The sequence below is a fragment of the Lepidochelys kempii genome, chromosome 1 (assembly GCF_965140285.1).
Source record: "Lepidochelys kempii isolate rLepKem1 chromosome 1, rLepKem1.hap1, whole genome shotgun sequence".
Taxonomy (NCBI): Eukaryota; Metazoa; Chordata; order Testudines; family Cheloniidae; genus Lepidochelys; species Lepidochelys kempii.
The window spans coordinates 270,369,915-270,397,477 of record NC_136380.1 but is presented as its reverse complement, the minus strand read 5'-3'; the positions used below and the strand labels follow the sequence as shown (position 1 = coordinate 270,397,477).

At 42.6% G+C, this 27,563-nt stretch overlaps 1 protein-coding gene across 4 annotated transcripts in view; it reads right to left on the bottom strand.

Moving 5' to 3' along the window:
• The window catches only part of TMCC3 (transmembrane and coiled-coil domain family 3), a 234,800-nt gene that overhangs the window by 10,623 nt on the left and 196,614 nt on the right, over window positions 1-27,563 (bottom strand). The window lies entirely within an intron of this gene.

Here is a 27,563-nt window from a genome sequence, read left to right as displayed (position 1 = left end):
GGTTTGCTGCAGCTAAGTTTGTTATATTTTAATATCAGCCTGGCAGTGTGTGATTTAAATGCCCAACAACTGTTAAGAAAAGAAAAGTGTCTGAAGTATTGGACTCCTATGATTGTGTTCAGTTGTAATCGCTTAGATGTTTTGCGCATTGAACTTGGTAAGGATTCTTCTGAAATGTAATAAAGCGGATAAATAGTGATTAAGCCACTTGATCATGATACTTGGCCAGAGCACTAAAGCTTGATTAATAGTCTAGACAGTATACCAAAACAGCCTCAATTTCCATAAGCATTAAAAATATTTTCTCATATAAAATTATTGTGGAGTAGTGAAGTAGGATTTATCTAAGGAGATCGTTTTCGTATATCTGATCACTATTACACCAAAATATCCCCTATAATATAAGGGGGGGCACTTAATTGAATCAGCCATAGCATCCAATAGATAGAGATTTCTTTTTTCAAATATACTGGCCCTAATGGATTTTCCATGCATCACAAAGTCTTTATAAAAAAAGTTGTGCTAGAAAACAGTGTCTTCTTCAGCTAGGTTTGGAGAGAAAAAACTCCAGTCCAAATAAGTTAAAGGTATTTCTACTGACTCAAGACAGTCCCAGTGATAGATAGTAAATCTTGAACAACCCTGCCACTCCCCCGCCAAATCCTCATATTGTATTTTGTTCTGAATGTCATGCCTGTTTTTCTACATAGCATCATAAACCACACACAGTTTGGCAAGCATTTAATTAATTGACCACGGTGATAAACGAGCATTCAGCTTTTAAAAGGTTTAATAGTTAAAATTAGGGTTACCAGATAGCAACTGTGAAAAAAATGGGACGGGGGGTGGGGAGGGGGGGTAATAGGCGCTTATATAAGAAAGTCCCCAAAAATGGGACTGTCCCTTTAAAAATGGGACAGCTGGTCACCTTAGTTAAAATAGATGCATTTTACCACTAAAAATAGTGTGTAGAGGAAGAGCTAGAATGATGCCAGGGGTTACTTGCAGTACATTGACCTTTTCATCTCTGAAAAACTGGGCTTTAATCTTGGCAGTTTAGACCATCAATGAAAGTGAATTCAGTAGTTTCATCCTAGTCCTCCACTGCACCTATTGCACACGTTGCCCCATGACAATAGAACTGAAGAACACTAAGCCTTACATAGTCAATTCTCCTTATGTATGACATTTATTCCATCTATACAGAAGGGCATTTTGTTGAACATTCAATGGCAAAACTCCTTTAGATAAATCTCATGGATGGTTAGGGCTTTTTACTTATGCCTTCCTTGCATTTTGCCACTCTAGGAATATGAATGGATGATGCAAGAATCATCCATTCAAGAATTCAAGGTCCTGTGTAAGAAACATGCAATAGAAATGCCTATTAAAAAAACAAAATTAGTTTGGGACATAGCACAGAAAGGATTTGGCTACTTAGATTCTGTTCACACTACATGAAGTTATCTTTTCCAACTGTGTCTTTTTAGACTTGCAAGCATTATCTACTACACATTGATGGAGTATAAAAAGCAGCTAGCATAACACTAATGCTTATTATGTTTTGTGCCAAGCAGTCATAAGAATACAGAGAGCACAGTTCTGATATTGATTATTTCTTGTTAGGAATATTGGTTACTGTTGGTGTCCTGGGGTGACTGGCCCCTTTAAGCGGAATCAGGGTCCAGTCTGCTTGTGACCGCCTTCTGCAGGACCACCTGGGGTTAAATGACTGCCCCAGATGACTACTTAAAAGGTTAATTGGTGAATGACAGCCGGACCTAATAAAAAGATCATCTGAGTTTAGTTAAGGTAAGTACTCCTAAGGAAACGGGAAGCTTCTGAGGAAAGAAGCTATCAGGAGAGCAGAGAGTCTAGAAGGCATACTCCTGGAGACAGGAGATTCTTAAAATGAGAGCTACAGTTGACAGGTATCCAAGAAGGCCCGGTCTCAGCAAAAGGATCTCCCAAACAGTTGCAGGAAGCCCAACCTGCCAGGAACAACGTGCTGCCTTGGAGAAGAGCCGCAGCTGACTGGTCTCCATGCAGTTGGACCCAGAGGAGGACCTTACCCAGGTAAAGGCAAGAGATCTGACTCCAGAGGAAAGGACCTAAGCCGAGAGAAGCCTGGTGGTAATGGGCCTGGAAAGAGATGATCAGTGGACTGGACTTAGTGGGACAGAAACTAAAACTAAAAAACTGACTCAGTCTCCCAGCTAAGACCCTGGGTAAAGGTTTTGCTTATACTTTCTGTAGACTTTTTTAGAAGGTCGTCTTTATTAACAGAAAAAAGCCTACAGAAAGGTCTTTATTAACAGACCTTCGGGTACTCTTTAGTACTCAAAGGTCTGCCTGAATGTTTATATCTCATGTGCAGGGAGATCAAGGGAAGCTTAACCACAAGCAGGTGCCCTAGGACAGTCTGCACTACGATAGGAGCCATTCACTACCAGCAATCTATTCAGGTTCTCATGCTAGTCCACTCACTGTGGTATCTGAGCACAGTATCTGAGCACCTCACCAGTTTGCTTGCATGAAAAAGTATTGAGCAATATGCTTAATGAATCAAACAGGAATATTTACCCCTTTCATGCTTGCATAGAACACTAATATATATTACATATGTGCATCAAGAGGAGAATCAGCTCTCTTAAGCCAATCCTATTTCAGTATTAACTTAGATTCCTCACACAGCAGTTCAATGTTCCATCCGAAAATTGTGATCAAAATACTATACTGTTAAGGTGGCTCACTGATGTGCAAGATCTTATTTCCAGAAATAGTTTTATTTCCAGCATGGTCTTAGACATTATAACCAACAGTAAATATAATTACTTAGCATTTACATACCACTTTTCAAACAATAGCTAATAAATCTTCACAATGAATATCTGTCACAGACGTATCTCCAATATTACATGTGTGGAAACTGAGGCACGGTGACATCAGATGACTTGCCTAAGGCCACACAGACAGACAGAGTCAGAATCAGGATTATAATTCAGGAGTTTATGTAGTCAGTCCACTAGCCCACATAAATGAATGTTTGATCAGAAGCATTTACTGTATCTGGCTAAATCAACAAAGTGGATGGCGGGAAGCCTAGTATAAAATATTAGCTTCCTGAAACAATGCAAATCACTTTTGAATAAACCTTGACACAAAAAGTTATCCTAAAATAAGTCTGTGAACCACACACACACGCAAGTCAGACTTATCACTGAAGTTATCTAGCACAAACTGTACATGCTTCCAGAAATGGGTGGTTCTGACTACAATCTTTATAGTGTTTACTTCCTTTAGTACAAAAATGTTCTAAAAATATTTTGCAATAATTGGATAGAAGCCTGAATCAGATCTCTTCTGCCTCATGTCCCATCCCTTACTGCAAAGTGCTGGAACAGCTAACGGTCACAAAGTTCAGTTCTTACCCAAGCTATGTGGCTTCCCCTCCCTACCTGGTCAAGAAGGTATAAAGACAAATCAGGCAAATACGGAGTGAGGGTTCACATCAGCCAGAAAAGGTGTCAAGCAAGTCACCTTTGCAGGCAGTGGTAGCACCAGTTACCTTCATGCTAACGATGCAAGGAGCTTATCGGGACCATCTGTATCTTGCATCAGTGAAGGAGAGCCTTAAAAAAAAAAATTCTACCTGGGGGAGGTCTGAAAAGAGTGGAAATATGCTGTCTTGTCTCCAAGAGGAGCAGTAAATGGGAAAGTGGGATAGGAGCTGTTGAGCAGCAGAGGAAGCAATCCTGAGCCAGACTGGCACTAGGCCAGGATGAGGAAGGCAAAGCATTACCTAAGAGCCTGAAAGAATCTACTGTGCTTGTGTGTGTTAGGATATAGATATTCAGGCCTGTCTGTAAAGGCCTATACTCTAAGAATGTAGGTGTATTCTTATCACTTAGCTAGTTATAGAGGTATAAAAGAAAGAATCAAAGTCACTGTCTGCCCGTGTAAGGGCCTTCTCTTACTGTGACAGTCTGAGGCCCTGTGCTTAGGCTAAGATCTTTGGCTAAGCAGCAGAGGCAGCCATAAGCTGGGAAGCGGACGGTTACATCCTTACATCCCAAACTAGTCACATTGAAATAAGGTGCTATTGGGCTGTTAGGAATATAATCCTGTCCTGATAATGCCTATCGTCTTCAGAGAAAGAGAAGTGCCTAGAAAATGTAAAAGGAAACTTAGTTCGATAGCATCCTGTCTGACAAAAACTCACTTATCAATAGCTGGGATGTGAAATCCTCATTTCTGTGTTGTTCTATCACTGTAGTCCCCATTTCTCTATTGTTTGTCTGTATAATCTGTCTGGTTCTGGGATTGTTTCTGTCTGCTGCATAATTAATTTTGCTGGGTGTAAACTAATTAAGGTGGTGGGATATAGTTGGTTAAATAATCATGTTACAATACGTTAGGATTGGTTAGTTAAATTTTAGTAAAATGATTGGTTACGGTATAGCTAAGCAGATCTCAAGTTTTATAATATAGTCTGCAGTCAATCAGGAAGTAGGGGGGGAATGGGAACAGGGAAGGGGGGTGGGGAAACTGGAATCATGTTTTGCTAAGGGGGGGAAGGGGAACAGGGACAGAGGTAAGGCTCTGTAGTGTCAGAGCTGGGAAGGGGGACACTAAGGAAGGAAACTGAAATCATGCTTGCTGGAAGTTCACCCCAATAAACATCAAATTGTTTGCACCTTTGGACTTCAGGTATTGTTGCTCTCTGTTCATGCGAGAAGGACCAGGGAAGTAGGCAGATGAAGGAATAAGCCCCCTAACAATGTGGTGTTAGACACACATCCCATTAACTCCCTGGAGGAGCAAGGAGACTCAGACTCATGCAAGGGCCCTTAATAGAAATGTTAGGTGTTTTTTGTGGGGTGAGGATGGGGGAGAAGGAAAGAACAGTGCTATTTTGTGGAGGGAAGGACCACACATCATCCCCAAAAAGCCTAGTTGATTGACAGCTATTTGTACCATTTACACTGCTTAAGAGAGCTTTAAAGATTTATAGTCCAAGAGCTGAGCAGCCAGGGCCTTTCCTGCTGGGGAAGCCAGAGTTCAACAGCGCACAGGATGTGTGTCTACAGATGCCTGTTTCAAATGTGTAGAATAAATAAAAAGCAAACAAACAGCCCAGCAGGCCAGAGGACAGCCTTTCAGGGGTGCTGGGACAATTTGTATAATGGGGATGCTGAGAGCCATTGAACCAAACTGCAAACCCTGTATATGATGGAAACCACTTCAAGACAGGGTGCGGTAGCACCCTGTGCACCCCTAGTTCCAGCAAAATGTGCAAGCTTTACACACTAAGAGACCTTTCCTAGACTACCCACATGAGCCCTTCCTAGGCTGAAGTACAGTAATCCAGAGAGGAAACTAGACCAGCTGTTCAGAACACTGAACCACGTTCAGGGCTAAGAACTTTAATACTGGCCCAGCAATTAACATGCATATCTTCTGTCTAGCATAAATACATTTTGGAGAAGTGAGCGTTGGGTAAGAGGTAACCTGCCACTGATGTAAATAAAGCCTGTTGTTTTTAAGACATCTGCTTGTGTTTTGAAAAGCGGCTCCACAAAAATGGCAATGGGGAATTATTTGTGTTAAAGTAGTGCCTATATGTTGTCCAATCAGGTCAGGGTCCTGCTGTATTAGGTACATGGCAAAAAACTGTCTGTATGTCCAAAAAGCATGTGTCTTTTCTTAAAATGATATTTTTAGAAGTGTGTGGATCAAAACACACGAAGAGAATGGAGAAACAAGGATGAGTGCATATACTTTCTATAGACTGCGTGCACAGCCTATAGGTAGTTTGCGGGGGTGTGTGTGTGTGTGTCCCACTAGTAGAAACAAAGCCAAAAAGTCAGCGAGAGATCTCTATCAAATATGCTCAGTTCACAATTCCCTCCTCCTTGTAAAAGATTTTACTGTGTCTTTCAAGTCCTTTGTTCTTCCTAAAGTCTACGGGAGCAGACTCTGATGCAGAAACCTGAAGCTGGCCCTTCAGGGTATGTCTACACTGAAGAAAAAAACAAAACAAAAAAAACCAACCACCCACACCACCACAATTCAGAGCCAGGGTCTACAAATTGTGGCTCATACTATGGCACTAAAAATAGCCATGTAGACAATCCCCCTTGAGGTCTGAAGCCAAAGGGGGGCGGATTCATTTCAGAGCCTGGGCAGGACCATCTACCCAGCTATTTTTTTGTGCCATAATACAAGTTCCTTGAATCTGAATCTGTAGACTAGGGCTCTGAGACTTGCAGCTGCCTTTTTGCAGTGTAGACATACTCTCAGGGCATATCTATACTGTATTCTAAGCCCAGATCTGTGGGACACAGGCTGGTGGACTCGGTGTTTCCAAGCCCATGTTTAAGCATCCACACTGCATTGTAAGCCTAGGTTTAATATTGCAGGACCCAAGTTTCACAGCCATACAAACATATCCATACTGCACTATGCAGACCCTCTGACAGTCCATAGCTTGAGCTGCGGCCACACAGAAAAAGGAGAGCGGTTGTCATAGGGAGCCCTGACATATGGAACCTGCTCCTCTTGATATCATCTCACAGCCAGTCTATTGTTTTAATACAACATTACCGTTTGTGAGGCTGTAAGCAAGGGCACATCAGGAAAGCTGAAGTTATGTTTCCAACATCAGTGTCACACACAGCCCTAGTTGAGCTCCCCCTCATTAGGCTGCTTTGTTTGGTCCCAACAAGTTAGACCTATGTGGTCTTAAGCTTCCCGCAGTCTGAAGTAGGATGCAGTGCGGTCTCTTTCCTTGGGCTCTGTGGCACACTTCCCAGGCACTGGCTCTGCCGATTACCCTTTCACAGAACTGGGATCCTGCAGGCCAGCTGCACTCGACCCCCATCCAGTTGCTTAAAAGCACACCCTTTCCCAGAGCTCCAACCTGGGAGGCACTCTGGGTTTACAGCTCAGCTCTTTGGGGACATGGGATAATGGAAGCAAACAGACACAGGTTTTGTACCTGTGTGAATTTCCCTACCTCAGTTTTCTAAACATTCTTTGGGCTTAAGGAAGAGTTCTCTAAGGCAGGGGTTCTCAGACTTCATTGCACCATGACCCCCTTCGGGCAACAAAAATTACTACCTGACCCCGGGGTGCGGAGCGGGGGCCCCTCACGTCCCACCGCCCCAGGGCAGGAAGCCAGAGCCAAAGTCCAAGGGCTTCAGCCCCAGGTGGGGGGCCTATAACGTGAGCCCTGCCATCCAGGGCTGAAGCCCACCGGCTTTGCCCCCACGTGGTGGAGCTTGGGCTTAGCCTTCAGCCCCGGGCCCCAGCAAGTCCAATGCCAGCCCTGGCGACCTCATTAAAATACGGTCCCGACGCACTTTGGGGTCCTGACCTACAGTTTGAGAACCCTTGCTCTAAGGAGTTCAGGATCCCACTTCTTCACATGGCTTTCTCCTCCAAAAGACACTCTCTTTCTTCCTCTCTCCTGTGCAGGCTGTTTCCTTCTGCTCTTTCCCAAGCTTCCACTCATCCCCTTCCCATCCTCATAATCTCAGACTTTATGAGAGTCATCCTGAGTTTGTAAATCCTATCAATAAAACCCAGTCTTTGTTCTGCTTCTAGGGAAATTCCACTGCTCTAGATCCCAGGCCCCTACAGAGAAGTTGGAGAAAATTGGTTTCCCCTAAGCGTCAGACCATCCTGTTGTCCCAAAATTCTCCCATTTGAATGGGAACCATTCAGGTTAACATATCTCCATTGTCATGCCTGTGTCACCAACCCCTGGAATTTTACTCTATCATGGAGGTAAAAAGACAGAGAAGGAAAACAAAGCCCTACGTTCAAAATGGAGTTTGCAATATGACCAGATACACACACAGAATCCCCAACATCAAACAGAATTTATAAGCTGTACATAGATTCCAAAATCATCACAATCAGTAAAGCCAATATATCTATTTTTTTAAAATTATTCCATATAGGGAAATACAAAACACAGCACACCCAGAAGTTACATTACTATTCCTATTGAAACTGCAATTTTGAATTTTCTGACACACTGTTGTTAACACTGCATTAACTGCCCTTTATTTGCAAAAAGAAGAGGAGTACTTGTGGCACCTTAGAGACTAACTAGCTAGACTAACTAGACTAGCTCACGAAAGCTCATGCTCAAATAAATTGGTTAGTCTCTAAGGTGCCACAAGTACTCCTTTTCTTTTTGAAAATACAGACCAACACGGCTGTTACTCTGAAACCTGCCCTTTCTTTATTTGTTTTGTGGCATGTAATAATAATATAACTCTCGTGCAGGGATCTCACTGGACATGCTTAATGAAAAACATGCAGTTTCAAAGTACTTCTACCTATGAGGAACACAAGGGGTGCCTTCAGAAGAGTGTTTTGACCAGAAGTGTACACCTGTTACAATTTATCCTATAGGAGACCAGAAAGCAGCTGATACAGACCCAGAGTTAGTGAAGTTTTGGGATGATGATCCTTCCTATCTCATTTCAGGCTAAGGGCTTATTTACACACAAACTATAAACCAAATAACTAAATCAGTTTTAATTCACATCTAAATTATTTTGTTGCAAATCTGCATGGAGACACACTCACTTTGGATTCAGAGCATCCACATGTGCCGGGCCATTACTTGCATCCTTTTATGAAGGACTGTGACTCTTGGCAACGTGCTTGAAATAGTGGATGGCTTTGCAGCAATGGGATTCCCTAACTGTAGTGGGGTGATAGATGGGCCGCATATCCTAATTTTGGCCCCAGAGTATCCACAGTATTGCAGGTGTGCGTGGATCACCGTGGCGGTTTCATTGACATCAATGCAGGGTGGTCCAGGAAGGTGCATGACACATGCATCTTCAGGAACACGGGCCTGTACAGAAAGCTCCAAGCAGGGACTCTTTCCGGACCAGAAAATTCTAATGGGGAATGTCAAAATGCCCACAGTGATCTTGGGAAACCCAGTGTACCCCTTACTCCCATGACTCATGAAGCCTAACCTGGGAAACCTGGACAGTAGCAGGGAGCACTTCAACAACAGGCTGAGCAGGTGCAGAATGACCTTAGAATGTGCCTTTGGCAGATTAAAAGAATGCTGGTGCTGCCTTTATGGCAGGTTAGATCTAAATGAGGAACACACTCCTATGGTCATAGCAGCCTGCTGTGTGCTCCATAATATTTGTGAGACTAAGGGGGAACAGTTTCCCCAGGGTGAAGCGCAGAGGCGGATTGCCTGTCTGCTGAATTTGAGCAGACAGGTACCAGAGCTATTAGAGGGGCACAATAGGGAGGCTTATTCAAATCAGGGAGGCTTTGAGACAACATTTTGACAATGAACTCCAATAATTTGTCTTTCGATATAGCACTCTGCAATGCTTTGTTAACATGCGCCTTGCATTAAAATTTTGATGATTCCTGACCTTGATTTGTACTCAAATGATCAGACTGCCATGGTGTATTAATTCCAGCACCAGCTACTGTGTGCAGTTATCTTTCAGAGAGTATGTTTTTATTAAATACCAACTAACAACACACAAAAGGCTTGGTGGGAAGGGAGATAACAGTGCAGGGCAGTGTAGGCTCTTATAGCTATGTGTAAGTCCAGCTGTCTTTCTGGAAGCTGTCCAAAGGGGTGGACTGAATGGGGTTCTGAGACAGGCCTGAAGTTGCAAGGAATGTGTGGGAGGAGATTGAGGTGTGGGGGGCTGACCGTACATTAATTCTGCCTGCAGCGTGATTAGGGACTTCAAACATTTCTGTTTGCTCCTCCATCACTTTTATCATTTGCTCCTGGATCATTAAAATTTGCTCCTAACTCTCCTTTCGGTCTTGCCTTCTATTTTATAATTTTTTTTTGAAGTCTCTCTCCACACCATGTGTTCTTGTTTTTCAGCCTCTGAGGATTAGAGCACTTCTCAAAACATGTTCTCCTTGCTCCTCCTCGGTCGCCTCCTTATCTAGCTCAAGCGCTCTGCTGGTGCGTGTGGGGCCCCCTGCAGGCCACAGTTGCGGAAGCACAAGAAACAACAAACAGAAGCAGGATTGCTAGTTCACACACAGCATCGAATCATTATAGTAAAATGCACCTTTTTAAAAATATGAATTAGTTTTTCACTGTTCCATGGCAAACACATAGCTCAGTGAACATCCTAAACACGATGAGTTCAGCCCACAGGGGGAGAGGTGGCGCTCAAGATTTCAGTGGTTTCCTAAGGTGAGAGAGAGAGAGAGAGAGAGAAAAAGAGAAAGAGAAAGAGAAAGAGAAAAAAAAAAAAAAAAAAAAGCAGTTCTTACTTCTGAGGGTAAGCAAGAATGCATCTCTTGCAGGTGTGTGGCTTCAGACCGGGTCCCTTTGCTGTTCATGTGTGCTGCTTTAATCCCTGAACAAGTGATTGCTGAGTGGCACGGGAAAGTTTCTTACAATGGGGGAAGGAACAAAGCAGTTCTGCCAAAGAACCTTTGGCAAAGGATTGGTGAGTAACTCCAGGAAAGTTTCCTAGAGATCTTTGTGGAGGATTCCTGTGAAATCTTGGTGTGCATTAACACACTGTTCCGCCGTACTGCTTAGCTGTACAGGGGAATGTGGAGCACACGCAAACACAGCTAGTCTTGTACATTTCTATCCCTTCACCCACTTCTAGCATATACAAAGCAAAGGACAACTCTACCTCATATAACTGAGCAGCATCAACTCAAAAAGATCACTTAGCAGAGCTCTCCTCTCCTGCATCATGCACACAAGAGATGGACTGCTGGGACTGGCTAGATCCCTCTGGACTGGAAAAAAAGGCCCTGACTTGCCACACCACCAGACAACTCTGCAGTGTGCTCCATGTCATCCTCCAACTTGACCTCCTCGTCCACAACTTTATCCTCAAGGTTGAGTTTGCTGTCTCCAGCCCCACCAAAGCATCCATGGGACTCTAGGCAGTGAGGTCACTGCTGAGGATGGCATCCAGCTCCTTATAGAAGTGGCAGGTCTTCGGCGCAGCACCAGAGCAATGGTTTGACTCCCTTGCCTTCTGGTACGGCTGCTTCAGCTCCTTTATCTTCACATTGCACTGATGTGTGTCCCATTTGTAGCCCTTTTCCAACATACCACAAGAAATCTGACTATAGGTATCAAAGTTCCTACGGCTGGAGCGCAACTGTGACTGCACAATGTCCTCTCCCCACAGTGCCAACAGAGCCAAGAACTCAGGTGTGCTCCAAGCAGGAGACTGCTTGCCACATGGAGCCACCATGGTCAGCTGGGAAGATGCAATGTGAGCTGTCCATGCAGAGCAAACAAGAAGTGGAATTTCAAAAATTCCTGGGCCTTTAAAGGAGATAGGGCAGAAGCCTGTGTGCTTGGGTGCAGGGCAGCAGAGTTTGAACCACTGACCGAAGCCGTCAGGATGGGCATTGTGGGACATCTGCCGGAGGCCATTTACAGCAACATACCCAAGTGTTTACACTGACACTTTGTTGATATAACTTTGCTGCAAAAAGCTCTATGCCTCTCATCAAGGTAGATTTATTTTGTCAGCAAACAAGAAAGTTTTGTTGGTGGAAGGAACATTGTAGTGTGTACACCTCTATCCTTTTTTTGATGAAAACTAACTTAATCGACAAAACTCTGTAGCATAGACAAGGCCTCAATGTGTGGGTGTGTTCTGAGAGTTGACACAAGACATTTTATATCCCTTTTTCTAAGCTGATTATCTTGCTCATTTCTTACTATTTGGGATAAACACTTTTCCCCCCTTCCCTCACTAGATTTTTTGGATTTTTTCCATTCAGTAATAGATTTCTTTTTTTAAAATGTTAAAATTTTCCAGTGCAACGTGAAAAAACTCTGAAGAGTCAAGTGAAATGCTATACACCTGCAATTTTCAAACCCTTTTCAAGTTTGACAGAAAGTCATGCTAGGTTTTCTGCCCGTTTATAATGGTGGTGACCACAAAGGCTTATCTTCCTCCCCGACAGGCGCCAGCTTCCAACTTTCCCCAGGGGTGCTCAATCCTCATTAAGCCTCAGACCCCACCCCCACTCCACCCCTTCCCGCCCCCGTTCCACCTCTTCCCATCTCTCTCCCTCCTTCCCAGCACCTCCTGCCTGCTGCAGAACAGCTGACCTGCGGCAGGCAGGAGGCACTGTGAGAGAGGGGAAAAATTGACCGGTGGGGCCACCAGTGGGTGGGAGGGAGGGAAGGAAGCTTGGCTGCCGGTGGATGAGAAGCACCTGCTAATTTAGCACCCACAGAGAGTCAGTGCCTATATAATCCAGCCTTCCTCATTGCTCCCATTCTCTAGTTTGTAGAGCCTTTCCCCCCCCTCTGATCCATCATCCTCTACTTACACAAAAATACTTCCCTATTCCATGTTGATAAGTTACTGAAAAATCACGCAACATGCCTATTCTGCACTGTAGCCAACTTCTCTGATTTTATTGCCAGTCTTGTGCTACTTTGTGTTTTTCTTTAAGCCCCAACTCTCTGCCAACAGGGCCTTTAAAGTTTCGTTCCTACTGTGGAGTCCAGAAGGGTTACCATTTAGAGATTTTAAAATCACTTTAAAACTGGACAGAAACACCATGGCTGATTTGCATGAATTATTTCTTTGATGCTGCTGCAAGACTTCATTTATAAACAAAAGAACAATAGTTCCATCAAGCAGATTTTGATTTGTCTTAATTCTGCAGCAGCACATTCTGAATACAAACAATTGCATCTTGTTCTGCACATGAACTGAGTCATTTACTTATCCTCTGCCTCGCTCCCTTCTCCTCACACTGGATCAACAAAGGAAGCTCAAAAAATACAAGTGTCTGCTCTCAAAATAATTGCAGATATATACAGTTCATTAACCAGGTGCAAACAGTTTCATATCTTATATAATATACTGAATTATCCAAAGTGATAATAAAAATCTGCAAAAGCTACAGAACAGGTAGAATAGCTAACAATCAGTGAGTTGGCAAAATTAAATAAGACGCAGATGTCAATTTTCAGTGCTATGTAAAACATTGTAATTGTTCCAGGGCTAACTGCAATTCTCCCTCCCTTGCCAACCCCCAAAGTGTCAGGCTTCATGCCTTACCTTTCCTCAGGTACAACATGCAATTCTCTCACTCTTAGGGTGGGTCTACTCTGCAAACAGTGGTGTGTGAGAGTCACTTTTCATCCAGCCAGTAGACCTTGTCTTCTCAGTTTCCTGGGCTTTTGGCTCTGCTGCCCAAAATCACTTTGGTCAACTCTAACAGGAAGCTGAGTCAGTCTCCTCTAAGACAACTGCTCTCCCGTTGTCTTGTCAAATGTTCTTGGGGCATCTTATCTCAAGTCATTGATTTCCCTCTCATTTGTTTCCCCAACAGACCTCTTGGCTTAACCCAAAGAAGTCCTATAGTAACATCCCATAATTTATCCCCATATACTCAAAGTAAACACCCCAATAACCAGCTCACAGAATATTTTGAAGTTATTATAGAGCTGACCCATATTCACCACAAACTTGTACTGCAGGTTTAAATACAATATGTTCTGTCAGGGACTAGATTTGTGTAGATTTAACTGGCACAGCAAATAAAGCGTGCTGGTGTGTTTTAATGGTGCTATCGTACTTTGCAGCAATGTAAGAGCTTCAGCTTAGTAAAAAAAAGATAGTCACTAGTCTGAAAGTGTAAACAATATATGTAAGTCCAAAAAATGAGTACGCATATCCCATATAACTACAAAATGTATACAATCTTATCTTACTAGTGCTGTAGGCAGTCCTAAATAACTTTATTAGATTAAAAAGCCATGCACAGTGTACCTAGAAGTGGCAATAAACCCAGCACAAAACCACAGAAAACAGCTACTTTTCAAGGCAGCCCTGGATCAAATCAGATCACAAAAATATGTGTACTCTAAATTTTTATACCCTGTCCTTTCATTCTACTGTATCATCACAATCTGCTAAGAACAGCAAACTGGAGCTGCACTAGCAGCCTGGGCCCTGAGTCAGCTGTGTACAATTATAATGAGAGCTACAAAGCAACTCAGATCCTGCCAAAACGCTTTCAAGAATCCAACATTATCAGCTGCTGGTTAGTAGCACCTAGTCTGATGCTAGCACTTAGCTTTATAGTAATATTAAAATGCTCAAAATATTAAGGCACACCCTTACATTACAACATACACAAATGCATAAAGACTATGGGCTTAGATGTTTTGACTACCCCCCCTGCCCCCCCACACCATGCATGGCTACCTGTGCCTTGAGTCCAAGTATGCAGGAGAAAGTGTGTGCGCATAAGTGGGCGGGAAGGGATGGGAAGAGGGCAAAGTCTTGGCTCTGCCAGCACAGGAAATGTCAGAAATTATTTCTAATATAGTAATGTGCTGCTGCCCTATCTCCCTCCCCGAGGCAAGGAAGATGGTGGGAGGTAATTGAGCCTCAAAGAGATGTCTTTGAGGCACAATATTTCCCAGGGCTACTATTGGGGTGGAGAAAACGGTGCCTAAAGACAATCGAGCTCAATGTTGAGAGCATGTTAAGGTTACATAGTTGAAGTACTCCCCCCTACACCAAGTGCCCCTGTAATTTGAGCACTGTTCAAAATTGAGGAAACAACAATGTTCTCTCCCCCTACAATTTTGGATACATGTTTAACATCTTGTAGCTTTTCTCCTTCTTATTTATTTAGGCCCCAAATTGAAGAAAGTGTCTGTTTAGGAGCGTACTTAAGAATGTGTAGGACCGTACGCTATTTTGTTTGTCATAATGGTCCAGTACACACCTTTACTGATGAGGCAATTAACAACAAAAGGTAACAGTTGCAAAGTTTGATTGCCTGAACATGACAGCAAATTTTCAATACTGTTACACTTTATCTGATATTGCATAGATAGGGTTTATTGAGTAGTTTTCATATACATTTCATGGACTGTGTGATGTGCACAGAGTTGTGCACAGTACTAGAAGGTATTACACAGAAGGGTTTTGTATTAGTGCCCATCACTGCATATCTATATATGAAAGAAAGTGAAGGGAGTGAATAGGAGAAGGGGAAACTGATCATGAAAACGAGATAGGAAAAGAAAGAGCAAGGCAAATCCAGGAAGCGAAAGAGGGCATAACAAAACCAACAGAGGCATAGTAAGTTAAGTTACCACTTTATTTAAAAATGGAGAAAATATTTTCTCTGTCAAAGCTATATTTGATAGTTATGACAAAATGGGGGGAAATGCACTAAAATTTGGAATCACATAGATGCATTAATGCAGTTGTCCTACATGATGTCATTACTAAAATTGGGAGTCCCGCCGACGCATAAATACATGGGTCCTACATATCATTACTGAGTTCCTTACCTTTCATAACTGTTGTTCTTCGAAATGTGTTGCTCATGTCCGTTCCATTCTAGGTCTGTATGCGCCCACGTGTGCGGTCATCGGAGATTTTTTGCCTTAGCGGTATCTGTAGGGCCAACTGTAGTGCCTCCTTGAGTGCCATGTTCAGGCATCGGTATATCAGGCGCCACGGGCCCTACACTCTCTCAGTTACTTCTTGTAGGCAACTCCAATAGAGGAGCAGGAGGGTGGGAAATGGAATGGACATGAGCAACACATCCTGAAGAACATTCTCTGAGCTAGATAAACTACCATCTCTATGCACAAAAGGTAAATTATCTCCAAGTTACTAAATATGCTGTATTACATGCTTCTTTTTTCCTCTTAAGATTTGTATATCAGTAATATCACAGTGTATTTCCCATACAATATTAATAGAACCTTTGTGTCACTAGTTGTACAATATACACTACAAAATATACAAGGGGACCGGGGAAGGGGGAGGTCCACTAAAAATTCCATTTCACAAACTACAGATCTATTAAATATATTCATTTTAATTAGAGACTAAAAATACAGGAGACTTGTCCAGCTGAAGAGTAGTCAAAATGATACTCCCAGTTAGTGAAAATTAAAAATCCCACAGTTAAATGATCTAATCCATGAAACAGAGGACAATTCCACAATTAGTGGGATTTATTAGATTGATTTTTGCTTTTTAAACTACTGTAAATGGTCTGGAATACAGAAAAGGTTAAACTAATTTTATATTGACATGGATATAATTTTATTACAGCATTCATGTTATTTAAATTTCAAGGGATAAAACACTGGCTGAACAACAGCCTATAATTAAATTTCAGGAAAAATTTTAAAATGCAGATTCACGGCCACGATTAAAATGTAGTTAAAAACCCTCCAAAGTGTTTCAAAACAAGCTGAAGTAATAATTTTGCTTCCCTTATGTGGTACTACATACCCCTACTAGCGAACTAAGGGAGATTTTTTCTTATATGGAGATTTGCGAGCTGAAAGTTATCCCTCTATAACGTTTGGCTAGGATTAAAGCCTCAGGGGCGGAGGAATGAACTTCCCCATGAACTAAGTATCAGACGGGTAGCTGTGTTAGTCTGGATCTGTAAAAGCGGCAGAGTGTCCTGTGGATTGGAGCATAAGCTTTCGTGGGTGAATACCCACTTCATGAAGGAGCATGACAAACCTCACCACCTTCTGCTCCAAGTACAAGTTGCCTTTTGTTTGACTTTTCCTTTCTCTAACAAACAGACATTAAACAAAACAAATTCACCCTACAGAAACAAGACCAAACACTACCAAAAACAAAAGAACCAAAACCCCTCAATCCCCACAAAAAACACAAAACAAAAACCCGCTCAAGCAACGAGAAAAATTCCTACCAAAATACACCACCCTGCATACACAATTCTCCCTCTTGGGAGGAGATGAGAGCATGAACAAACCACACGTGACAGATTTTAGTGATGCTGCTAAATGCACTACTGGAAGGTGCTCAGATTTAATAAAGTTAAGATAATGTTGAAGTAAAAAGAAAAAACGGCACAGAGTTTAAGCATAGAAGTTTCTGGTTATCAGGGAATAAGGTACAGATTATCAGGGGGTGAGAAATTCGGTTTAGGAATGGGTGGCATAAGGAATATATAATCTGCAATCTCCCCGATTGGGGGTAAAAGTTTAACGGGTTGAAGTACGGACATTGAGATATGGGGGTATGTTGTCCATATAAAGGCTATGTTCAGGTGTGGAGTACAATGAGTGGATATGATGATGAGGATGGATCTACCCTCATTTGGTGGGATTTAATGTTCAGTGAGTTTATGGTTCCAGTTCATATGGTCCAATGGAAAAAGTCTCTCAGTCCCTTTCCCATAGTTGATGCACGACGTCGTATTGGCTCACACCTCCTGGTACTGTCGGTGGCTGGTGATGTGTTCGATGTAGATGTCCCTGGACCATCGGATGGTGACCGATCCCACAGGTCCGCAGCACACGCTTGTTGCAGGGGTCCCAAGCGCCCAGGGCTCCGACGATCAGGGCATCCATCTGCACCTTGTAGCCCTTTGCTCTCAGGGTGTCAGCCAGGGGGGTGTATTTTTCCAGCTTACGAGCTAGGGCTTCGCGGAAGATCGGGGTCCTGTTCTCGAAGGAGACCGTGATGTCGACGAGGATGATCTTTTTCTGGGCCTCGTCGGTGACTACCACGTCAGGTCGCAACTGGCTGTTAGTACCGGGGATGGCGCAGTTCACGGCGACCTCCCCCAGGCGCGGTGCGATGGCTTTCACCGGGCGGTTCTGGATAGCATTGTGGCGCAGCTGCCAGGCTCTGGAGCGGGGCTTGCAGCTGCACAGAACGTGGGGCAGGGTCTCGTTGGAGTAGCCGCACTTCCTGTAACGCTTGTCTCAGTTCCCCTGGCGGACGGCTCCGTTGAGTGGGACGCAGCTGAGCCGGGCACAGTTGATGAACCGTCAGTCGGCGAAACGGGTGAAGCCGCCCCCGGCGAGGAGGTGGTTGCTGGCGTCCCATTTGCTGTTCAGTTCGAAGGCTTTATCCTGGTCTGGTTTACGCTTCAGAGTTTCCATGTACACAGTGAGTGGATGGCTGCCTGCAAGGTCCTCTCCAGCATGCCCCTGGCGCTCAGGGTGACGATGGTGTTGTCATCGGACCTGATCTGCGGCACCAGGACTCCCAGCTCCTGGCGCTCTTCGCACCACTCCCCCAGGCGACGCGTGGCATTGCGAGCGTGGGACCACATTGAAGTGATGTTGCGCCGGTCCCGTCCAAATTCGCCATCCAGGGAACCGCTCAGGAAGCTGGCGGTGTCTTGGTTGGAGGGGGCTCTGCCGATCCACTTCTTTGTTGTGTCATGGAGGGAGTTTGCTGCAATGTTCCTTACCACGGCGTCGGGACACGTCAGCAGGTGGAAGGCGCGGGTGATCACCACGATGTCACACAGGTCACCCAGGCGGGGGACATTGGCACTGCCATGCCTGTGGGTGATATAGACCAGCTTGTTGCTGGCTCTCTGGGGAAGGAACAGCCACTTCTTCACCAGCTGTTGGACGATCTTGTCTGCCTTGTTGAGGGGTACCTTCACCACGGCGGATCCCCTTAGGACGAACAAGATGCGGGGGATCAGGAAGGTGTTCAGGGTGTTTATCTTCTGCCACGGTGCTAGCTGGGAGGCGTCGAACTTGGCGGCATCCTGAAAGATCTACTGGATGGTGTCCTTGGGTGTCTGCCGGACATGGAAACCCGTCGGCGTACCAAGGTGCTGGTATGCCTGCCCCTCTGCCAGAGGGATGATGGTCTCGCCCTGGATCTGGAACCCTGTCGTCTGCACCGAGTCCCTTTTGCTGCCGTCAGTGTGGAGAGTTGCACACTTCTTTGCATTGAAGTGGAGCCCCATCCAATCGGCAGCTTGACTGGTGGCATCTAGCATATGTTGGAGGTTCTCTGAGTCATCCGCGGTCAGGACCAGGTCATCCGTGTAAGCCTGGACGCTCACCCTCTCACCGTGGAGGTTGAAGCCATCTGCGCCATTGGAGATTGCTCGCAGCAACGGCTCCATGGCGAGGTTAAAAAGATGATGGGGCTGAGGGGACAGCCCTGCTTAACTCCACTCCGGATCGGGATCTCGATGGTCTCACCTTCGACCGAGCGAATGGTGGTGCTGCATCCCTCGTACACCTCTCGGATCACACGAAGGATGTTCTCTGGCATCCCAAACTCCTGGAGTGTGGCAAAGATGTGGTGGTAGGGCATGGACCCAAAGGCGTTAGCCAGGTCAAGCCATGCTACCGTTCACTGCCTCCGCGCCCTTCTGGCCGTTTCGATGGTCTACAGTGATACGTTCATACTGAACTTATCTAGATCACAATCAGTAAAGGAACTACCCACAGACTTTATTTTATTACCTTGAGACATATTTGGCAAAGTTCATGATTTAAAATCAATTTAAATCAAATCCACCTTGAAAAAGTATTAATACACAGGTAATGAACAAAGCTTTTTTAATTAAATGCTTATCTGAGAGATGGCCAGCAACAGGGGGAAGAGCCAAAGATGACACACTGGTTATGAACACAGAAGTATCTTGCACTAAAACAATATGAAACCTATCCTATGTAGAGAGAGATGCTTTAAATAAAAGTTGGCTCTACATACAGTAGGTTTGGTCAAAGACTGTTGTAGGTAGGAGACAGCAGGGTCAACAGAAAAGGTAATAATACAAAAACAGCAGTAGTAAGTGTTGCCTAGGACAGAGACAGACATGTACGGCAGTTTGCAGCATCTATTGACATCACTGCCTTTCCTTTGGGTAAGTGCTATGAACTCCTGACCCTTCACATGATAATCTCTTCAATTTATTCTGCTTTCATTAAAACTGGAGAAGGGAGAAGAGGATTAAGGGCCAGTCTTTAATTTTTAGCATCACAATTTAATTTAGAGCTAAATGCCTTAAAGGAAAATCTTGGCGATTTCATCTTAGTCCTCCAGAGGCCATACTGGTAAAAAGAATAGTTCCTTATTACAATCAGAAAAGACTATATTGCACAATATCTAATTTCACCTTGTCCCAGGATGAGATAGCTAGTTGCTCTCAGGTAATAAATAATGCAGATAAAGGGGAGCAGAATTCTTCAAATTATAGTCTGGCAAATCTTATTTGAATTAAGAGAGATTTGCTTTATTCAGATGCCTATGTAGCCAACTGATGTTATCTGCAATGTTAATTATAGCTTAGATTTAAATATAACACACACACACACACACACTCACTCTTCAATTTGGATTAACAAAAAGTCTGTTAATAAAATGAGATTTTCTGTTCAACACTCCCCTAACACAAATCATGAAAATGTTGCAGCAGAGTGAGTTTTAAATAAAAATCTGCAACAACAATTTTGTAGTGCTTTATACCTCAGTTATATCTTTCCTGCGATCATTTTGTGCTGGCTTTACTAATTCTTGTATGTTCTTTTTCTTATTATCTTAAAATAATTCTATTTTGCTGTTTATCTGGGATGTATTTTACCTAGCAGTTTGACTGTAAATCTTCGCAGACAATACATGCCGATTCCTGTTTGGATGGAAATATTCATATCAAAGCATACAGGAAATTAAAGTTATCCTGGAATAATCTGGCTCAGTACAACATTAGCAAGAATTTCCACAAGACTACATACATTCAGTTAGAAATAAATTTAACATTTTAAAATGTAAGCTTTAATTCTACAGGATATAAAATCCTAAAACCCCCATCTCTGCAAGCCATGCATTTTCTATTTGAAAAGATTTTTGATGTGCCACCTCATAACAATGCTCAATTATTATAGCACAGTCTCAAAAGCAGGTGGACTTTATTAAATCCCCAGGAGTAAGTATTGTGAATTCCACAGTGATGGATAACCTGACTGATAAAAAGCTGTATGAAGAAGAGACGATTTCCAAGTTAGAAGTTAATATGGGTCTCTCTCCAGCCCCAAATTGTCTCCAGCCACTCTAGAACAGAGCAACAACAACATTACCATCACCACATTTCTAAAGTGAAGGTAGATGCTACTAGTCTACTCCCTCTAATCACTAAAGACTCTCCTTCCAAGGAACTGAGTCACATACTCCACCCAGCTCAATTTCTATGCCAAGTATATGAGAACAATAGAAGATGCTCAGAGTATCTTTTGATGTCAATGCTAGTTACTGCTTCCCAGCCTCAAGAGAAGTAGTAGAGAGGAGAGGGGCACCAGCCCCAACCACTGCTTTCTTGGTAAGACAATAGACAGAGAATGGGAAGTCCACAAAAAAGCTGATCCAAGACACATCCATCTGCACTCTTTTGGCCATGCAGAAAGCTAACTTTCACCGACAGGCTGTGAAAGCCTAGACGAGTGGCTCTCAACCTTTCCAGACTATTGTACCCCTTTCAGGAGTCCGATTTGTCTTGAGTACCTGCCAAGTTTCACGTCATTTAAAAACTACTTGATTACAAAATCAGACATAAAAATACAGAAGTGTCACAGCACACTATTACTATTACTTTCTCATTTACCATAGAATTATAAAATAAATCAATTGGAAAATAAATATTGTCCTTACATTTCAGTGTATAGTATATAGAGCAGTATAAACAAGTCACTGTCTGTATGAAATTTTAGTTTGTACCAAGTTCGCTAGTGCTTTTTATGTAGCCTGTAGTAAAACTAAACAAATATCTAGATGAGCTGATGTACTCCCAGAAGACCTCTGTGTTACTCCCAGTGGTACGTGTAGTACCCTGGTGGAGAACCACTGGCCTAGAACACAGATCTAGGCAGAGCACTCGCACCTCCCCATCATGCCTCCCCCTGCTGACCCCTACTTCCCTTTTTGCTTGTGTTTTAGGTTGGCTGTCCATCAGGGCAGATGACTCCTGTAAATAGGCTAGCCAACTTCAGGGCCACCAGTATATCCTTCTGCAGCTTCAGAGGCTGTATAGATACAACACAGAGGACAAGACAAAGCCCTATCCCTATTTGCAACAAATGCTGCCTCAGATCAAATTCAGTTAAAGCGAACAGTTAAAAAAGTTAACTATACCAGCCCTATGGAAGGCAGAAACCCTCTGTTGTGCGAACAGCCTACTGTACATATCAGCCCAGAGCTGGGGAAGTTGTGCAGGAAGCTGAAAACACCCTGCACAGCACTTTCATTTCACAGTCTAAAGGGAATATTACATTTGGTAGTAAGGAAAACCAAGGAACATGGCTAACCATTTTAGTCCATGCCCTTAGATTATTTTTTTAGTATTATTCCAATTGTCTCTTGATACCTTCAGTAATAAAGAGACAGGGAAGGGGTGATGGTGTTTTTAATAAAAGAGACTTGGTTAGGTGTCCTGACAGTACTTCTGTGAATGCGTGCTCAACTGTGTAACGCACACGTACCCACCAACTGGGCTGGGGGGTAGGAAGAAGCGATACAGACAACACACCCACCTCAGGAATTCTCATTTCTTGAAGAGGGAGTGAGCATTTTTAAAAGCAGCCCCCATGGCTGATTAAGCAGCATCAGCAACTAGCTCACAGTGTCCTCTGAAAGGATAGGGCACAAGACCATGGAAGAAAGGGAAGTAAGGAAAATAGGAAGAGGACTCCAAGAGGCCCCCCTCTTTCCTGAGATGCTTTTATAGATCCGAGAGAGAGAGAGACACACACACACACACATCTCATTGTAATATCTCTGCAGGCACCTACAGACGGACCATTTAAAGTTTAAAAATGGGGTGGTTAAGACCAGTCAGATCCTTCCCCAATCCACATTTCTTCAAAAGAAACTGAAAAATTGGTTATTCATATCAAAAACATGCTCATGGGGTTATTTGTAGATATTGTCTACCACCAAAAACCACACTTGTAAACACATACAGTGGGAATTCCTGCTTCCTGCAGTGGGAAAGTCTTCCAGATATATTTTGTGTTTATGGGAACAATCTTTCACCTTCCTTCATTATCAAAGCCATATATCAAGTTTCTTGTTTGGTGTATGGTAAATAAGATATTGCATGTAGCAAAATACTGAATGCTACCTTAAGGCTGATGCACTTGCTAATGCCGCTCAATACTTCATTTACGGTATATGTTTTTAAAATGAGAATTGCCATCTGTTCAAGATTCATTCAAGGGAAAGACTGAGCATTTTTCAAACATTTGGTATTTTTAATGTCTCTTCATATCCAGTCTTGCATTTTTCTTTCCAGTAGCACCCATGTATTAAAATCCTATCAGATTTCTCTAGTTTAAAGGTGCAGATATTAGCAATCTATTCAACAATATGATCTGATTACAAAATGAAGCCACAATCAGCATCTCATCCAAACTGTTCCCAGCCTGCCTTCATCTCTTATGAACTTTCTGATTAGATCAGGGGTTCTCAAACTGTGGGTCAGGACCCCAAAGTGGGTCCCAACCCCATTTTAATGGGGTTGCCAAGGCTGGTGTTAGACTTGCTGGGGTCCAGGGCCGAAGCCTGAGCCCCACCGCCCAGGGCCGGGGAGCTAAGGTTATATGTGCCCCACCTAGGGTAGAAGCCATTGGGCAGCTTTGGTGCCACCGCCCAGGGTGGCGGAGCTTGGGTGGGCTCGGGCTTTTGACCCCCTCCTGGGGTCGTGTATTAATTTTTGTTGTCAGAAGGGGGTCATGGTGCAATGAAGTTTGAGATCTGCTGGACTAGATGTTTATTCATCCTAGGTCCATTTCTACTAATACAATCCATAAGGACATTCTTCGCATCACATGAGTGGCTTTGGTATGCAATTTATAAGCATGTTATTGCTACAATTTACAGAGAGTAATACCAAATAACATCCTTGAGCGTATTTTGTTCTCTGAACAGATGGAAAGTAACAAGCAGAACTAATCAGCAAAGGAAACAGACTGCAAGGCTTTGTAGGTCTAGAATCCAGGCCTGCAGAGCTAGCAGGTAGTTGACATCTCCAGGCTCCTACCCAGCGGCAGCTGAAACTAGCTTGCACTCCATTTCCCATGACTCGAGGTGGACATAGACCACAGTGAGGTTCCACCTCAAAGATTTGAGGGACAACAACCTCCTGGCTCCTGATTTGCTCCCTGTCCTATATAAACCCAAGGGGCATTCCAGGAAGTCTCCAGAAAACAGCACAGATCTTCTGTAGCTCCCACAACCGTTCCGACTCCTGAATTCCTGGCTTTGACCTCAGCTTGATTTGAGCTTCGCCTCCAGGCGCAGACCCTGAAATCTGACTGAGACTCTGACCCTTGGTCTCCACCCTGACCTGAAACCTATGAACTCTTCTGCTACTCCCAGCCTCAGGCTTGACTGCCCTTGTTGCAATCCTGACACAGATAAAAGTCACATAGTCTGTGGTTACTCTTTACCCCCACTTCCCACCAGGATTTGAATAATTAATGCATTCACTGAGTTATATGCTGCTGGTTCCTGTAACCAACAAAGTTAAATTCAGACAGAAGCCATGAGACCTTTGGAAAAAAAAAATCCTATTTCCAAAGATGGAACTGAACTAGAAGACTAAGTATTTTTCATATCACATTTTACATAGCTGTTAGAGACTCTAACAAGCATAAACTATGATCAATAGATCTCATATTAGCTCTCTGAGCAGACAGATGAAAACTTTATGTTCCCCCATTAAGTCTTCAAAAATATGGCTCCTGTGTGATGGTTTGAATGATTAAACCATTTTCCATTATTCAGACAAATTATTTAATTCATTATTTGTGGGAAAAAGCATTCTCCAGATGTCCTCAAAATAAGTTACCAAAAGAGAACAAAGTCATAGTTATCTTAGAAAACAAAAACGTTAGCTCCTTCACAAGTTGGTGTTGCTAGCCATTCCTTGCCTCAGGCTCTGCCTTTTCCTTATAACTACAGCTGCTGTTAGCACTATGGTTAAGACTCCAAACTAACTTCAGTCCATTATTTACAGAATTTACTACAAAGCATATATGGGGTGCTAATGTTTTGTTGAAATCTAAAATGTTGTATATACAAGCTTCCACAATATTGCTGTGAAACAAGGCCAAATTTAGAAGTGACAAAACATTCTGTAAGTTAGACCTTTTCATATTCAGACTCCTTTAGACACATTTTTTACACCCACGCTATCCCTATATTAAGGAGTCTATGTTAATGCAACTTAGAAATTGATAAAGTGGAAGGCAGTAAAAAGTTATAATTTAAAGCAGGGTGGGAACTACTTCGACTTGCATCTTCTTCTGGGTACTCAGAATGTATATTACACCAACGCAGACTGTCCAACATGTGGGCAAAGTGGGTGAGGTAGGTCTAGGGGAGTCTGAGTTAGTACAAAAAGAGGTATAATTTAGTGCAATGGAGTCCAACATACACACTCTTATCAGTCCCTTCTGTTTATAACAACCCTAAGCTTGTTATAAAGCTCTCTCAAAAAGGTACCTGTCAAGGTTTCTTCCCCACTCTGAACTCTAGGGTACAGATGTGGGGACCTGCATGAAAGACCCCCTAAGCTTATTTTTACCAGCTTAGGTTAAAAAATTCCTCAGGGTACAAACTTTGCCTTGTCCTTGAACCCTATGCTGCCACCACCAAGCATGTTAAACAAAGAACAGGGAAAGAGCCCACTTGGAGATGTCTTTCCCCCAAAATATCCCCCCCCCCAGCCCTACACCCCCTTTCCTGGGGAAGGCTTGATAAAAATCCTCACCAATTTGCATAGGTGAACACAGACCCAAACACTTGGATCTTAAGAACAATGAAAAAACAATTAAAGAAAAAGTAAAAGAATCACCTCTGTAAAGTCAGGATGGTAAATACCTTACAAGGTAATCAGATTCAAAACAGAGAATCCCTCTAGGCAAAAGCTTAAGTTACAAAAAGACATAAAAACAGGAATATATATTTCATTCAGCACAGCTATTTTACCAGCCATTAAACAAAAGGAAATCTAACGCATTTCTAGCTAGATTACTCACTAACTTAAGGAGTTATGAAGAGCATTCCTGATCTGTTCCTGGCAAAAGCATCCCACAAATAGACAGACCCTTTGTTTCCCCCGTTCCCTACTCCAGCTTTGAAAGTATCTTGTCTCCTCATTGGTCATTTTGGTCAGGTGCCAGCGAGGTTATCTTAGCTTCTTAACCTTTTACAGGTGAAAGGGTTTTGCCTCTGGCCAGGAGGGATTTTATAGTTCTGTATACAGAAAGGTGGTTACCCTTCCCTTTATATTTATGACAGTACCTAATGAGCTGACATTTCATGGGAGTGTTCTTCAGTCCATCAGCTGTTTTGTGGAGCAGAAGCACTGATACCAACATTTAAATCAAAGTGTTATATTATAGCAGAACTCTTTGTGGAAAAATTTACACTTTTCTCTTGCATATATCTGCTTTTTTAGTAGACTCAAAATACAGGAATTTATTGTAATACAGGAATTCTCTTTAAAAACGTTTGCTCCAATGTTTTTAAATGTTGTAGCAAGTATTTCTGCATACACATAGAACACATTTTTAAAAAAAATCAGAACCACAGGAATGAAAAGTGCTTTCCCCCCCTCTTAAAAAGCAATAAAACTATACTTTTATGGTGCCTCTTTTACATTAAAAAAGAGAAACTAACAATTTTTATATTGTTGAGATTAAAACATCTAAATCCAGACTCTCCCCCCTCTCCTTTCCTGCAGATTTGCTCTAATTCTGCTTCTGCCAGATGAAAATATATAAATAACAGCTAAATATATTTGTTTATAAACAGAAAGGATGGTAAAGGCAAAGTAACAACCTCAAAAGGGTATCATCTTTTAATAAAGCCATTCAGCAGCATATATGGCACAAATGATAATGTTGAGCCAAATACACCACTGATGTAGGTGGTAAAATTAATCTACTCCATTATATGCACTGGGAATTTACTCCTTGAATAGATTTCCCTCTACTAAGCATTCATTTAAAAAGGATTTCCTGCTATACGATTCTAGTATTAGTATCCAAAAACTATGTTGATATCCGGTTTATTCCTGGTTAATTTCCCCATTTGGTATATGGGTTTTTACTTTACATTTATTTTTTTTATTTAAAATGGGATTATCATAATAAATAAAGTTTCTGTAAGGGTTAGTGTCCAATGCATTTATTTTAAGCTCTTAGAAAAAAAAATATTCAAAAGTATTTAAACAAATCTTCAACATCCGTCTATCCTAAACAAATACTAATAGCCTTAAAAGACTTTAAAATGTATTGAAGAAATTCATGAAAAAGCTTAAGACTATTTTGCATTTAGCTGATATTCAGGGGTTTGATAAGGAGAAGTGAATATTCAGATTTCAAATTTATCTAGGTTTCAGGTCCTGAGATCACTAGAATATAATATATGCACGTACAAGAATTACCTCTAAGCACCTTTACAGTCAGAATTTTTGCCGGTCTACTCTAAACGTTTTTACCCTTACACTGAGGAGATGCTATAAAATCATTTTTGGCTATTTGGTAAAGAGCCCGCCCCCCATGAGTTTTCAGCTTTCTGTATTGGTAAGCTATTAAGTGTGCAAACACATATTTTAAAAGATTTATGTGGAATAGCTGTGCTTTAATTCACGTACACCACACACTTGGAGGGGTGCTTATGAAGTTTAAATAAATGAAGATACTTGGAGTCATGACGAATACAGAATCTACAACATCATCTCATTGCTATCTTGGG